We start from the raw sequence: 15,798 nt of genomic DNA on the forward strand, positions 1-15,798 counted from the left end.
ACACCATATTGCAGCCCTTTCTGTCTTCCCAGCACTTGCCCCACAAGTTGGGATGGAGGAAGCATAGCAACTGCCTCTCACCAAGGTGTTGTGGAATCATAGGATGGTTTAGGTTGGAAGGGACCTTAAAGATCATCAAGTTCCAAACTGCCTGCCATGGGCAGGGACACCTTCCACTAGACCAGGTTGCTCAAAGCCCCATCCAGCCTGGTCTTGAGCACTTTCAGGGGTGAGGCCTCCACAACTTCTCTGGGCAACCTGTTCCAGTGCCTCACCACACTCATTGTGAAAATTTTTTTCCTAATACCTATTCTAAATCTACCCTCTTCCAGTTTAAAGCCATTACCCCTCATCCTATCACTACGTGCCCTTGTAAAAAGTCCTTCCCTAGCCTTCTTGTAGGTGCCCTTTAGGTACTGGAAGGACGCAATTAGGTCTCCCTGGAGTCTTCTCTTCTCCAGGCTGAACAACAACTCTCGCAGCCTGTCCTCATAGGAGAGGTGCTCCAGCCCTCTGATCGTCTTCGTGGCCCTCCTCTGGACCCACTCCAACAGGTCCACGTCTTTCCTATATTGGAGGCTCCAGAGCTGGATGCAATATTCCAGATGGGGTCTCACCAGAACAGAGTAGAGGGGCAGAATCACCTCCCTCAACCTGCTGGCCATGCTTCTTTTGATGCAGCCCAGGATACGGTCGGCATTCTGGGCTGCAAGCGCATGTTGCCAGCTCATGTTGAGCTTCTCATCAACCAACACCCCCAATTCCTTCTCCTCAGGGCTGCTCTCAATTCATTCTCTGTGCAGCCTGTATTTGTGCATGGGATTGCCCCAGCCCACGTGCAGGTCCTTGCACTTGGCCTTGTTGAACTTGATGAGGTTGGCGTGGGCCCACCTCTCCAGCCTGTCCAGGTCCCTGGATGGCATCTCTCCCCTCCAGCATGTCAACCACTCTACACAGCTTGCTGTCATTGGAAAACTTGCTGAGGGTGCGCTTCATCCCAGCATCCATGTCACCAAAAAAGGTGTTAAATAGCACCAGTCCCAGTACCAACCCTTAAGGAACACCACTTGTCACTGCTCGCCACTTGGACATCTAGCCGTTGGCTGCAACATTTTAAGTGTGACCATCCAGCTAGTTCCTTATACACTGAGTGGTCCATCCGACAAATCCATGTCTCTCCAATTTAGAGACCAGGATGTTGTGCAGAATGGTGTCAAATGCTTTGTGCAAGTCCAGGTAGATGACATCTGTTGCATCTGTGTTCTATTGCCTCCAGCAAATGTAGAACCATAGAATCATAGAATCATAGAATCATAGAATTGTCTAGGTTGGAAGGGACATTGTGCTCCAAATCCTACAGAGATGGTTTCATATCCATGAATTATTCAATGTGAAAGAAAAAAAATCACTCAAAACACTCGTGTGTCCCCTGAAACACCTCAAACTCCATGAATGTAACAACTAACAAGCATTAAATCACAGAATCATAGAATCATAGATTCATTTAGGTTGGAAAAGACCCTTAAGATCATCGAGTCAACCATCAACCTAACACTACCAAGTCCACCACTCAACCGGGTCCCTAAGTGCAACATCCACACATCTTTTAAATATGTCCAGGGATGGCGATTCCACCACATCCCTGGGCAGCCTGTTCCAATGCTTAACAACCATCCCAGTGAAGAAATTTTTCCTAATATCCAATCTAAACCTCCCCTGGCACAACTTGAGGCCATTTCCTATTGTCCTATTGCTTGTTACTTGGGAGAAGAGATCAACACCCACCTCGCTACAACATCCTTTCAGGTAGTTGTAGAGAGTGATAAGGTCTCCCCTCAGCCTCCTTTTCTGCAGGCTAAACAACCCCAGTTCCCTCAGCCACTCCTCATAAGACTTGTGCTCCAGACCCTTCACCAGCTTTGTTGTTCTTCTCTGAGCATCTTCCAGCACCTCAATGTCTTCCTTGTAGTGAGGGGCTCAAAACTGAACACAGTATTTGAGGTGGGGCCTCACCAGTGCTGAGTACAGGGGGACGATCGCTTCCCTAGTCCTGCTGGCCACTCTATTCCTGATACATGCCAGGATGCCATTGGCCTTCTTGGCCGCCTGGGCACACTGCTGGCTCGTATTCAGCTGGCTGTCAACCAACACCCCCAGGTTCTTTTCTGCCAGGCAGCTTTGCAGCCACTCTTCCCCAAACCTGTAGCACTGCATGGGGTTGTTGTGACCCGAGTGCAGGACCCAGCACTTGGCCTTGTTGAACTTCATGCCATTGGCCTTGGCCCATCGATCCAGCCTGTCGAGATCCCTCTGTAGAGCCTTCCTACCCTCAAGCAGATCAATGCGCCTGCTCAACTTGGTGTCATCTGCAAACTTACTGAGGGTGCACTCAATCCCCTCATCCAGGTCGCTGATAAAGATATTAAAGAGAACCGGCCTCAGTACTGAGTTCAACTTCTTGCTCCCAGTCAGAGGATATTGCTCTAATCCCATTTCTGGTCACACTCCAGCATAATACTGTTTTGAGTGACACCACACTTATTTTCCCGTATTGCTACAATGCATCTACATGAACAAATTCAGGCCGAATGTAGATTCTTGGCCATAATTTAACCACTCGCAAGCATTTCTGCGGATGGAATTATGCTGTGTAAAGATATCAGATTGGGAGACAACTTCTTGAAAGACTGCTTGGCAGCAAAAATAGCAGTGTGTGCAAGATTCCTCATATAACGTTACTCGTTTGTGATGTTGAGAGACGCCTTGGATCAGAGGACAGTTTAAGCTGGAGGCCAATTCGGTTTTGGACTTCACTGCCAGTCCTTCCATCAAAGGTGCCAGGTCAGAAGGTGGATTTTCAGTTCAGTTTTCTGGCACAGCTGCCTCACCCATGAGGGACTAGACTGGCATCAGGAGTGGAACAGCTTTGAATTTCTTCCAAGCTTCCCTTGAAATAATCATTTCAGGTTTAAGGTATGTAAGCACCCACCACCTGGTCCCTGGGCTACACAGTTCTCTTGCAAAGGAAGATATTCCTGAAAAGAGCAGCTAAGTGTCCAGGGTGACAATCTGAGCCCTTGCTGTCAGGGGTAAACATTCTTTCAGGTGTTTGTAGCCACATGTGCTGATTTTCAAATGAGTGTGACATTGTGGTGCTTATCAAGGGAAGAAGGAGGTTTTCAGGACAGTATGCAAAGTAAAAAAAATACTTGTCTGGGGGCCTTTTAATCCTGAAAACTCCTTCTAACCATGACGTTTCAATGTCTTTGAGGGCATAACAAACACTGTAAAGTAATTTCTGGAAAAAAACCTGTTAGCTTGTAAGGCTGTGTATCAAGGAGATCACACTTCCAAATCAATGATAATTATATGTAACTTCAAATAAAAATGGTGTCGCCAGGCACTGTGTGGCTTTACTGCACCTGCATTCTCTGGCACCGAGGCTGTCTGTCCCTATAAAGCAGGGCAGAGGGAGGCACGTGGTGATAAAGCAGGTTAATGCAAGGGAAACATCTCATCACAAGGAAAAAATGTTTCCATTTTAAAGATTGAAATAATAATTAGTAATAAACGTAAACTAATTGGCCCGCCAGGAAGGACCTAAGCTGTGGCACATGATTAGTAAGGAGCAGGCGTCCAGCAGAGAGGACTGGGGGCTGTTGTGGAAAAATCCTTCCTCCTTGCTGCCCATTGCACAGCTGCAGTGAGAGTCAAACAACATGCAAGACCATCCTAGCTGAGGGACACAGGAGCTGGAACCAAAGCAGCGATAGTGTTACATCACCCTTGCCAAGGCTGGAAAATGTTTTTCAGGGATGATTCTCCAGATGAATTGTGAGCTGGGAATAACTAGCCCGTAAGCCATGGGGTCACGGCGCGAGTATGCATGTGAGGGGGAAGACTGCTGTTTGTGTGAACTCCACACTAGTATGCCACTCCTTGGCAGAGCTGATTCAGACTTTTCTTCCTTAGGCGCCAGGATGCTGCATCTCAGAGGGAGCAGGAGGCGGCAGTTGACAGGGTTGGTGTCCTCACACATCAGGTTCCAGATACACTCTTTTGTTTTCCTGCATAACATTTTCCTTTTCTCAGTATAAGAATCCTGTTCAGTGAAAATATATGTTAGGCAGAATCACACCTGTGTAACGAGTGCTATTAGCATGTGTGATTTTGTGAAGTTAAAATGACTTAGAAGAATGTCAAGAGGAACAATGTCTTTTGCAGCTAAAAGCTTCCTTGTCAAACCTCTTGCTAGGAGCTCGATAAATGCTAAAAGGAGATCTTCATGTCTGTAAGTCAGTAATGAAGTTTTCATTTGGACTTAAAATAAATAGTTTTGTTTTTTTTTTTTTTTTTCATTTTAGTTAATAACAGTGCCGTTTTCAAAAGTGGGAATGATTGAGGGCGAAGTGAAAATTAAAAGCTAGAACCCCACTGATTTCGGCGGGGTCAGGATTTCACATAGAAGGTGAAAATCCAGTCCATCTCATTGCAGGTATCTGTTCCTTGCTTGAGGACATGAACTGGTAGCTCTCCTTCCAGCTCCAAGTCACGTCTCCCAGCAGAGGGCATTGCAGGGTGACATTACTGATTTTTAGGACGAGCTGGCAGAATGTAAAGTGAACTTCAGGGGGTTGCTTGGCCGGTCTAAAATTTATTTTAATGACCTCCACTGGGAGAGTAGATTATCAGTCCTTTGAAACCAAAAGATGCTGCTAGTGAACTGCGTAGCTGGAAGATAAAAGGATTTTTTCCTTGCACTCTAAAAACCCTGATGCCTGAAAGAGGAAACTAATGCCAGAAAGCATTTGCTCTTCAGTGTGTCTATCAGACAATTTATTTTCCTGTTTTAAATGACACTGTAGGCTGAATTGTAAGGGCTTGTTCCAGGCTGAGATCCTCTTGACATTCTGTAAAAAATAATAAATTGTTCCCTGTAAAAATGAAATGCAGAATTAAAGTAAAAATGATGTGAGTAACAAGGATAAGAGAGAAACTTCATCACTTGCAGTAGGTGTGAATGACAAATGTAATTTCAAAAAGTGGATATAAGAAAAGATAAGATTTTTAAAAAGACAGGGGTGTGCTCTGTATCAAAACAAGAAGCTACAGGGTACCCAGGTACCCGTAGGCAGTGCATAGCCTACAATGCCAGGTTTCTGTCTTTCCTGCCAAGCCCTGCAGCCCCCACATTACACTCTGGGAGCATATCCAGGGAACAGACAGGGATGTAGCTACCCTACAGGGCAGATGAAGTGTCCTCTGACCCTGTTCCCGTATCCTGTCCAGTCCTGTTCCATAACAGTAGTGCCAATCCACTTTCTGGAGGCAGTGGATTTACAGTACATGATCAGGTTGACTTCACAACCCAGGCATCCCGTTAGGTCTGCAGGCAGCGTTTAGTCCAGCTTATTGTGTGGCCACCCAGCAAACTTAGTGGGCACATGCCTTGGAAGAGGAGAGTGAGAGACTGAGGGGAGAAGGGGAGGCTGAGAAGTGTGTGGAGCAACAGTACTTTCTGTTGCTTAGCATTTGTTTTTTGGCAGATCACAAGAAGATTGAGCATGTTTGGAGGTCAGTACTATCATTTTAGTTTTACAGGTGTTAAAACTGAGGCACACAGGAGGTTGTATCCTGCCTGAGCTCATCAGGGAAAATCAAGACAGAAGTACTAAGAGCACTCCCATCTCTCCTGTTGATGAAGTCTCAGCTTAGTATGTTTTACAGTCACTGGGCTGAAACGTATTTATGTGCTGCAGTGAGAAACACTTGCAAAGTTAAAAAAGTGCAGGTGGGCAAGAGTTAAAAAGCAAATTCTCCCAGCTTGATTTTTGATAGCGTTCTCACTCAGGTTAGTTTACAGTGTTAAAACCAAAGGGACTTGAACAGAGCAAAGGTCCTGAATTTGAATTTCAATGAAGGATGCTGAGGGAGTGGTTGGGTATTTTATAAATACCCTAAAAACACGTAATAGGCATTCTGCTCTGGAGGACTTGAAAGGACCATAACCTTTCCTACAGTTTAACAACACATTTCTCCATAAAACTAACTTAAGAGAAATTCCCTGCATTCCCACACTGAACACTTAGCAGTCTTTTCAAACTTATGATATAGCAGTAAATATAGCTTATAACCATAAAATTAAGGTTATGTGGACTTGTAACTTTTTATTTTATGCTAGCTCTGTGGGCCACTAGCAAATTCTACAGGGGTTACTGTCCTGAAGTCTGCAACGAATTACATGAGTAAAGTAAGAGGAAACAAAATGCAAAACAGAAAACAACCCTCACTCTTTAAACAGACACATTGGGTGTTTAAGGGGAAAAGAAGGGCAAACAAAGGGACAGGGGAATCCACCATGAAATTCACAGCTTCTCATGCTCTACAATTTCGATTTCTTTTTAACATAGTTCTTTGTGCTGTACAGAGAACTTGCTAGCTTACATGGCTGTCATTGCACTCATGGGGTGTTTAATGGCTACAGAACAATTCAAGAAAGGGTGATAGTTCTCATATGTAATGAGTTGTGTTTTCTTGGAACGCCAACAGTGAGGTTCTGGCAGCCTGTGCCAGGTGAAGCTCAAATGTGCAAAGTTTAGATGATTTTTACTGTAGTGTATTAAAAAAATTGTTTTCCATGTAGCTGCATCCTTGCAAACTGTATTATGTATTGTGAAGTTACAGAGCCCCTGGCTTCTACAGAAAACATGCACTGCTTTTATTATGTGGTTTTACAATGCCTAGAAAACCTTTGGCTTTCCAGTAATTTAACTGTGAACTAAAACATAATAAAGATATTCTGCTTTTTGTCAGTGGTGACTATAGAATCAAGGTGCCTCAGCTTTTGGATTCTAGAACAGAAACTTTGAAGTCCTCTGCTTCTAAGAAAATAAGTGAGCAGAATTTTGAGGAAATCAGCCCTTTCTAGGGTAAATTTATGACCTTCTCCTAGTAGTTCTGTCATCTTGAAAACTCCGAAGGCCAAGAGCCACCTAATGAACAGCCTTGTTTATCATGAAAGTCCAGTTTACTGAATCTGTCTGGCTTCTGCAGTGATTACAAGCATTTGGACCGCGTGTAAATTGGATGCATCTTTACTGACTCAGGCCCTTCGCTAAAAGAAATATAACCACAGCAGGAGGGGGCTAGAGAAGGGAGCAATTCATTTAGTTTTCCAATAGTATTGCAACAACATGGCCATCGTAATTTAAAAGCCTTTGGAACAGTCTTCTTCATTTCCTCCTATCCCACTCCCTCAACGTTTTGTCTTGGTCTGGCTTTTGTTCGCTTCACGCAGCCTGCCAGACCAACCCGAGCCTGCCTGAACCCAACCGGTTGGTCCCTGACGTAATCCCGAACGGTGACCCGTGAGGCCGACCTCAAGATTTGCTGGGCGGAAAAGGACCCACTTGGTTTAAAAGTGCTGGCTCTGTTTTGTGAGGAGCTGGCAAAGTATGTTTTTCTTTTTACTTTTATAGCTTGTTCCAAAGTCCATGGAGGATACACAGCTGGCTGGCAATACCACAGCTAATTCCATGGCTGCAGAGTCTTAAAAAGTCTCTGGTGATGATGCTCGAAAGCAATGCACAGGAGTAGTGCACACTATGTAATATGTATGCTGCCTACAGACCTGCGTGCTCTCCACAAATGCACAACATTTGTGAGGTGTTTCATTAATCTGTGATGGAAATAAGGCACACATTTCTATAGATAGAAAGTTCTAAGTGGTCCTGATCTATGTCAATTTTGATTTTACCTCACTGCTCCTTGCTCTCTGTGTCTAAAGCCACCAAAAGTGAATGACACCTTCCAAACCTGTTTTACATTTTGGAAATTGCTTGTGCCCGGGAGAGAGCAGGCTGTTGTTTTGAAACTCTTTAAATGAATATTCTGATTCCACATGAATTCACATTTTTCTCTTGTTTGGTTGTTTATTGATGATAGTTCTGTTTTCTCTAGAGTGTATATTTTTATGGGCTTCCTTTTTTCTTCTTGACTTCTGTGGTTTTGCCAGTAGTCTGAAAAGGTCCACAGGACAGAAAGAACACAAATTTACTGATATTTCATCTAAATCATGACACAGAAAAGCAGCATGAAGAGAAATAGACAGTAATAATCTCTGTGGAACTAATCTCATTTTCTGTCTTCTGAGTAAGGGTAATTGCAAACATCATACATGTCTCTCTAGTAGCAATCACAATGATAATTCTGTGAAACATGGAAACTAGACAGGTCTCCCAAACACTTGCTGGTAGTTAGGATGAGGTAGTATATATTTTCCTGTTGTTGGGTAAAGTCTCCCACCCAGTCTTTACATAGCAGCCGCCTGTGAGCACTGACGTGAATTATCTTACTGTGAACATGACAGAGCTCATCACTTTCACTAAACTAAATGTCAGTGTTTCTCAATAACATAAACAAAGCAGGATGTCTGCAGCTGAAGGTCACATCCCAGTTAGGTTTAGGTTCCCAAAACTTAGATGGGTTTTAAGCACCTCAGGAAGGCAGCAGCATCAGAGCAGGAGTTTTGGGGATTTTGCAATGGTGCGTAATTCTTTTTTTTAATCTCTTATTTTCTCAGTTGCCTGCAGTTCTGCTGCTAGGCAAGCTCACAGCCACCTGAGTGATACCATCTAAACCAGGTGGGGATCTAGAACTAGGTCTCCAATCAGGACAGATCTTTTAGGCATTCTCAGAGTCCAGCTGTCAGGGACAACAGCAACAAATCCTGAAAAGGGTGCAACAGAGCCTCCTTTCTTTCAAAGGCTGTGGCTATATCTTCATTTACCACAGTCCATCCAACACACACACACATGCACACACACACAAAGCCTAGTGATTAATGCCCTTACCCAGGATGTGGAAAATCCGGGTTTAGTTCCATCCCCTGCTCAAAATAATCCAGAAATATTTTTCCCACCCATTTCAGGAAAAAGCTGTAGTCTCTCTTATTTGGAGAGGTGTTCTCAGTTATTCTTGTGGTGCTAAAAAGAAACTAAGACTCAATGGAAGACAGGGATGGGGAGCAGAATGAGCCCCCTAATCCGAGGGGAAATGGTTAGTGACATGATACACCACTTAGACACACACAAGTCTATGGAGCCAGATGGGATCCACCCGAGGGTACTGAAGAAGCAGGTGGATGTGGTCACCAGTCCACCTATCATCATTTATCAGCAGCCCTGGCTAACTGAGAAGGTCCCATTTGACTGGAGGTTAGCAAAAGTGGTGCCCATCTACAAGAAGGGCCAGCAGTAGGATATGGGGAACTACAGGCCTGTCAGTCTGACCTTGGTGCTGGGGAAGGTTATGGAGCAGATCATCTTGAGTGCCATCACGCAGCACGTATAGGATAACCAGGCGATCAGACCCAGTCAGCATGGGTTTATGAAAGGCAGGTCCTGCTTCACTAACCTGATCTTCTGTGGCCAGGTGACCCACTCAGTGGATGAGGGAAAGGCTGTGGATGTTGTTTACCTGGACTTTGGTAAAGCCTTTGACACTGTTTCCCACAGCATTCTCCTGGAGAAACTGGCTGCTTATGGCTTGGATGGGTGTATGCTTCACTGGGTGAAAAACTGGCTGAATGGCCGGGCCCAAAGAGTTGTGGTGAAGGGAATTAAATCCAGTTGGTGACCAGTCACAAGTGGTGTTCCCCAGGGCTCAGTATTTGGGCTTGTTCTCTTTAATATCTTTATCAATGATCTGAACAGGGAGATTGAGTGCACCCTCAGTAAGTTTGCAGATGACACCAAGTTGGGCAGGAGTGTTGGTCTGCTTGAGGGTAGGAAGGCTCTACAGAGGGGTCTCGACAGGCTGGATCTGGACGGAGGCCAAGGACATGAAGTTCAACAAGGCCAAGTGCTGGGTCCTGCACTTGGGTCACAACGGCCCCATACAGTGCTACAGGTTTGGGGAAGAGTGGCTGCAAAGCTGCCTGGCAGAAAAGGACCTGGGGGTGTTGGTTGACAGCCAGCTGAATATGAGCCAGCAGTGTGCCCAGGCCAATGGCATCCTAGCATGTATCAGGAATAGTGTGGTGAGCAGGACTAAACAAGTGATCGTTCCCCTGTACTCACGACTGGTAAGGCCCCACCTCGAGTACTGCGTTCAGTTTCGGGGCCCTCACTACAAGGAAGACATTGAGGTGCTGGAGGATGTTCAGAGAAGAACAACGAAGCTGGTGAAGGGTCTGGAGCACAAGTCTTATGAGGAGTGGCTGAGGGAACTGGGGTTGTTTAGCCTGCAGAAAAGGAGGCTGAGGGGAGACCTTATCACTCTCTACAACTACCTGAAAGGACGTTGTAGCAAGGTAGGGGTCGATCTCTTCTCCCAAGTAACAAGCAACAGGACAATAGAAAATGGCCTCAAGTTGTGCCATGGAAGGTTTAGATTGGACATTAGGAAAAAATTCTTCACCGGGATGGTTGTTAAGCATTAAGCATTAAGAACAGGCTGCCCAGGGACGTGGTGGAATTGCCACCCCTGGAGGTATTTAAAAGATGTGTGGATGTTGCTCTTAGGGACCCGGTTGAGTGGTGGACTTGGTAGTGTTAGATTGATAGTTGGACTCGATGATCTTAAAGGTCTTTTCCAACCTAAGTGAATCTATAATTCTCTGATTTAATGCTTGTTAGTTGTTACATTCATGGAGTTTGAGGTGTGTTTTGGGACATAATTCTCCAAGAGTGTTTTGAGTGATTTTTTTCTTTCACATTGAATAATTTATAGATATGAAACCATCTCTAGGATTTGGAGCACAGGCTGGAACCTGTGTCCCACTTTTTTGAGATGAATGTCCCAGGTGGATATGCAGCCATGCTTATGTGGTTTTCACCTGAGAGTGTGGTGGGATATCTTGTGGTTAGGGAAGGGAGCTTGAGCCTTTCAGGCAGAGGAAAGAACTGCTGAAGTGCTCTGTCCAGTAGGCTACTGTATTAAACACTCGTGGTCGGATATCTATACACCAGCTGTTTAAAGACCAGAATGAACTCTAGCTAGTTTCTAAAAAAGGGACTTCAGGAGCAACTCTGGAGCTCTTGATCTCAAGGAGAAGGGTGCTCTGCAGCACAAAGATAGGAGCTTCAGCTATGGATGGAAAGGAAGCTGATGACACCCTATTGCTGGCCATGTTTCATGTTAGCTAAGTCTAGATGTTCACTTGGTGCTGGGAGTGTTGGGATCCCTTCCTGGGTTTTCTGACTCGAACTCCACCCGTGGGAAGCCTAGCTGTGGATGGGCTGGTTTCTGTTTCAGCACCTACAATTCAGGCACTGCAGCTTTCGGCATTCTGTCCTCAGTTTTTGTATTGTCAGAGCTTTTAAACCACAAAGTTGCCTGGCTTAGTGAATCTTGCTTGTCCAAGACTAGAATTCAGATATGCAGCTGTTGATGTCTGTCTCAATGGGTTGGGATTAATGAGTCTCTTTTCTTTACACCATTCATCCGGGCAATACGTCTGAGAAAAGGTCCAGCTCCACAGTATTTTTATTGGTAGACAATCCAAGGTGTAACTATTGATTACCTCCAAGGCACAACCATCTACTCATTCTGTGAGTACTGCTGAAGTCCACCCTGAAACAGGCATCCATCTTCTTCACTCAGACTTCAGTGAGGCCTCTCCAGTTGGCCCTAGCACAATGTGTGATAGGAATCTAGACTGGAGTTGGCAAAGGGATAAATAAATGCAACATAGTGTCAGACTGAGGAAAAGAATGGCATTGGATCATTAGCTTAATAAAGTATTTTTAGCTACAGCTCCTCCATGTAGATCAAGGATCTTATGATGAGCAATGGTCTTTCACTTGGCACTTTGGCAATTGCTGGGCAGAGCCACTGGAGCAAAAGGCAGTGGGTTGAACAGCTGTCCAGGAAAGAAAATAACTTGCCTCAAGAGATACTAGTTTCATAAAGGTAAAACTTTCTGGGTTGGGCATTGACCAGGTTCAAGAGCTGTGTCCTTCGTTTGCAAGTGGTTTGCAGACAGCTAAAGTACTCCTATGATATCTGTGTATCTGTAGTGTTGATTTTCACCCCCTTGCCTTTTTTCTTCCCCACCTATTTCTTCCTGATTTCTTTTTCTTCCTTTTCCTAAGTACCTTCCTGGACACAGGTACTGAATTTTGTGTCCCCTGCACTTCCTTAGCCGGTCCCCAGCACCGCTGAGCTCCTGTTCCCCTCCTGCACACACTGGTTATTCATCCGGTCATCATCTTTACCTACCCTGGCACCCACTCACAGCACCCACTGATATCCACCTCATATCCTTGGTGTACCACCTCTGAGCCTTGAGACCTGGCAATATTTTGGGGTTCTTATGGGAGAAAGAAAGGCAAAGATTTGTTATCTTAGAGATAAGACATAACTAGTGGAGGAGGAGGGGCAGAGGTGAGGGAAGGGAAGCTGCTGTGCTTGCAGGTAGGAATGAGAGAGGAACGAAGGTGGCTGAGATGGGCAGACATCTCAATGAGGGGAACACACTCACAAAGAAGCTGGGGGGGTGGGGGAGGAAGGGAGTTGGCTGGTGCTTGCTGACTTTTTCACAGGGTACATTTATCCAAAAAACAAAGCAGGAGGGGGGCGGGCAGGAAAAGTTTCCTCCAGGAGAAAAACTTGAAGGGTTTGCTGTTTGTTGGAGACCAAAGCGTGAGCAGTTGTCTATGCCTACCACCCAAGCACCAAGATCCTGTATGATTCTGAAGGCAGGTTATTAGTTTTAGTATAGTTTTAAATTTACTTCTACTATTTTTTTTTAAGTGTCCGTACTATATCCAGCATGGGAAAAACAAGACTAGCCAATGAAAGCTGAGCTGCAAAAGCAAAGTTGTCCTATTAATGTAAAATGGAGTTTTATATAATCATGCATTTTATAATCATTATGATGAATTGTGATTGTTTTCCAGGAAAGAAATGACAATATCTGTAAAACTGCACCTGCAGCTAGGCTGTATTTTCTGTACAGATCTGATGAAAAATGTGATTCATGGATTATTACAGGTTGGGTTTGGTTGGTTGTGGGTTTGTTTTGGTTTTTTTTTTTTTTTTTTGATAAGTCATGGGTTTTCCATTATTTATTACAATTCCTTTAGGACAACACTGGAGTCTTGAGTATTAAATGTGTTCATATGCTCTGCGGTACCTGCATGTAGTTTACACACAATTTATGGAAAAGAAGATAAGTGTTTGAGAAGACTGAACTCTACAGCCACTGGAAATTGGAGGGAGAGAAGTTTTTACAGCTACATCTCACAGTTTGAGTTAAATCTTAATCACAATCACACTGTTATAAATACAGAGTAACTCCACAGGGAGCTTTCTAGGCTGCTGACCACACTGCTGCTGAATTAAACACAGCTCATGCCTAGCATGTTCCAAGCCACCCTTTGGTGGAAATATCTTTTGGTGGATGTGTGCAGGTCCAGATAAGTTCACAGGCAGGATCTCAATTGTCTTTTATAGTATCATTTTCTGGTGCCCTGCTGGAATTCCTGGTAACAAAGAAGCATAATACCAAGCTATAGTACAACTCTAGAAAATATAGACCTAAGAGAAAAATGTAGCTAATGAAAATATTACAGAAATGTGATACTAAGATTAACAAATGTCATTAGTCAGGTTGTCAGCTCTGTCTAAATAGTGCTGTAATGACCCTTGAAAGAAAATGAATAGAGTATTTCTGAAGAGGTTGTAGGAACTAGACAATATAGCATTTCATAGGTTGTATTTTCCCCTTGTGTGTATGTAGTCGGGGAAGAATATACCACGTAGGAAAATTAGTGAGCCTAACACATTTAACTTCATGGTTATCCCTGGCATGCTTTCCAGAGTTAGTTTAAAATTGTGTTCCATGGACTTGCAGTACTTTCTTTGATTTGCTGCCAATATTTACTTAAGCAAATTGAAGAGCTCATGCTATACTAGGGTAGAAAGAGTGATAAATTGCAAAAATTCAGTAACTGTTAAAGCTAAAAGTTTTTCAGCAGAAATCTGAAGAACTTATTCTCATGGCTGATAACTTTAACAGATTGAAAGGACAACACAAAAACACATAACACAGTAAGTGAAAGCTACTGATAGAGGAGACAGGTTCAAATATTTGCAGCACCTGAAAAGATTTTGGTGAGGTATTTTTACTGGGTTCATAGTTCATTAGTGTTCAAAACAAAAGCTTTGAATCCTAGAAAAAGTTTACGAAATATTCTGTTCAAATGTGAGAACTGCGAGGCTAAAGTCTTCCTACAAAAAAGTGCCTTCAGCTCCAGTTTTGACTTCGGGATAGAATTTGGCTCATTGTAGTTCTTTTAGCCTATTTTCTTGTTGACAAATTTGTATTGCTTTGTTTGTTTGTGCATGTGTGGAGAAAACCATTGGAGAAACTGTATTTTCAGAGCCATGATGCACGTAATACAGTTGATATGGACCAGAACTAAATCCTGAGCTGGTACACTCTAATTTTGCTGCATGTCAAAGCTAGGTTTAGATCAAATTTTTACAGTTGCTGGGAATCCCTTTAAATGTGAAAAAGAGATGCACAATCTATTATTATATGCACAATATATTATTATATGAAGTATAAAAATCAAAATAATTTGAAATAGATTCAGTGAGATGTATTCTGTTTCTAGATTTATACTTGCAGGAACATACTGTGTGTTTCTGCAGTTATACTGGATAATCTGAAGATATGTATGCTGCTTAGTTCGCACTAAAGCCAGGTGAATATTGTACAAAAATATTTAATAATGCTTGTTTCAACAGAAGAAGGTGCAGAGAGGTACAGAACTAATGAAGTCTGGTATCCTGTTGCCTTATTACTTCTAGGTGGAACCTTAGATATTTGACTGAAGCTGTCAGTCCTATTAGATGGTATTCTCAGACTTTGTAATTGTTTCTGTTAACATGGGGATATCTAATTATTTTTACTGAAAGGCTATTTGTGAAAAATAGGCCTCATCACAGATGTTTATTATATATTTGTACAAAGTTTTGTAAGAAATGTGTGTTGTGAACAGAAAACAGTAGGAAAAGAGGGAATTAGGAAATGTCTTTGATTTTGCTCCTCTACGTAGACCTTCCAGTGATGTAAAGATCAGGTAATATTGCACCAGGTGGGGTGGGTAAAACCAAATACAGTCCTTGAATAGTAATTAACATATAACAAATAGCAAAAGAAAGAACTGAAGTGAATCACTTGAGAACAATCTAAACAGCTGAAATATGTTCACTGACACAGTTATTTGAACAATTGTGAATAACAACCAGATGAATTAAAGTCAAAGTTTGTCCATAATAATTCACAAAGAGAACAAAAGGCTTAATCCACTAAATAAAACATTTGCTATGAAAAGCTTGCCCAGCTCTAGTTCATATATTGTAAAAGGAGGTTGGCTTAAGATATGCTTTATTACCAAACTCAGATAAGGATACAGGGACATGCTGCCTGAGGACTTCAATAAAGCAGCTATGGACTATGAGATCTAAGAGTGGTCAATAGGTGAAAAGAAGGTATTTTTACAATTTTATGACTTTAGCGTAATAAGAAAAGGATGTAACCAGTGGAACTCGGGGGAGGAGGCAGACAGAGAAAAGTCAACATAAGACAGAGTGCAAAAAGATAAAACATCTTTTGGCAAGCTTATTTTGACTTTTTAAACCGGAAGGGTGAACTACTATGGACAGTCCCTCCCTTCCACCATTATGCAATGACTTCCACCCTGTTTTCCCTTGGTAGCCCTCTGTGTCAGTGGACACAGATCAGCTGTGGGCTTAAATTGGCCCTGGCACTTTATGAGACCTCAC

Source organism: Vanellus vanellus (genome assembly GCF_965231255.1).
Source record: "Vanellus vanellus genome assembly, chromosome: 2".
NCBI classification, from domain to species: Eukaryota; Metazoa; Chordata; class Aves; order Charadriiformes; family Charadriidae; genus Vanellus; species Vanellus vanellus.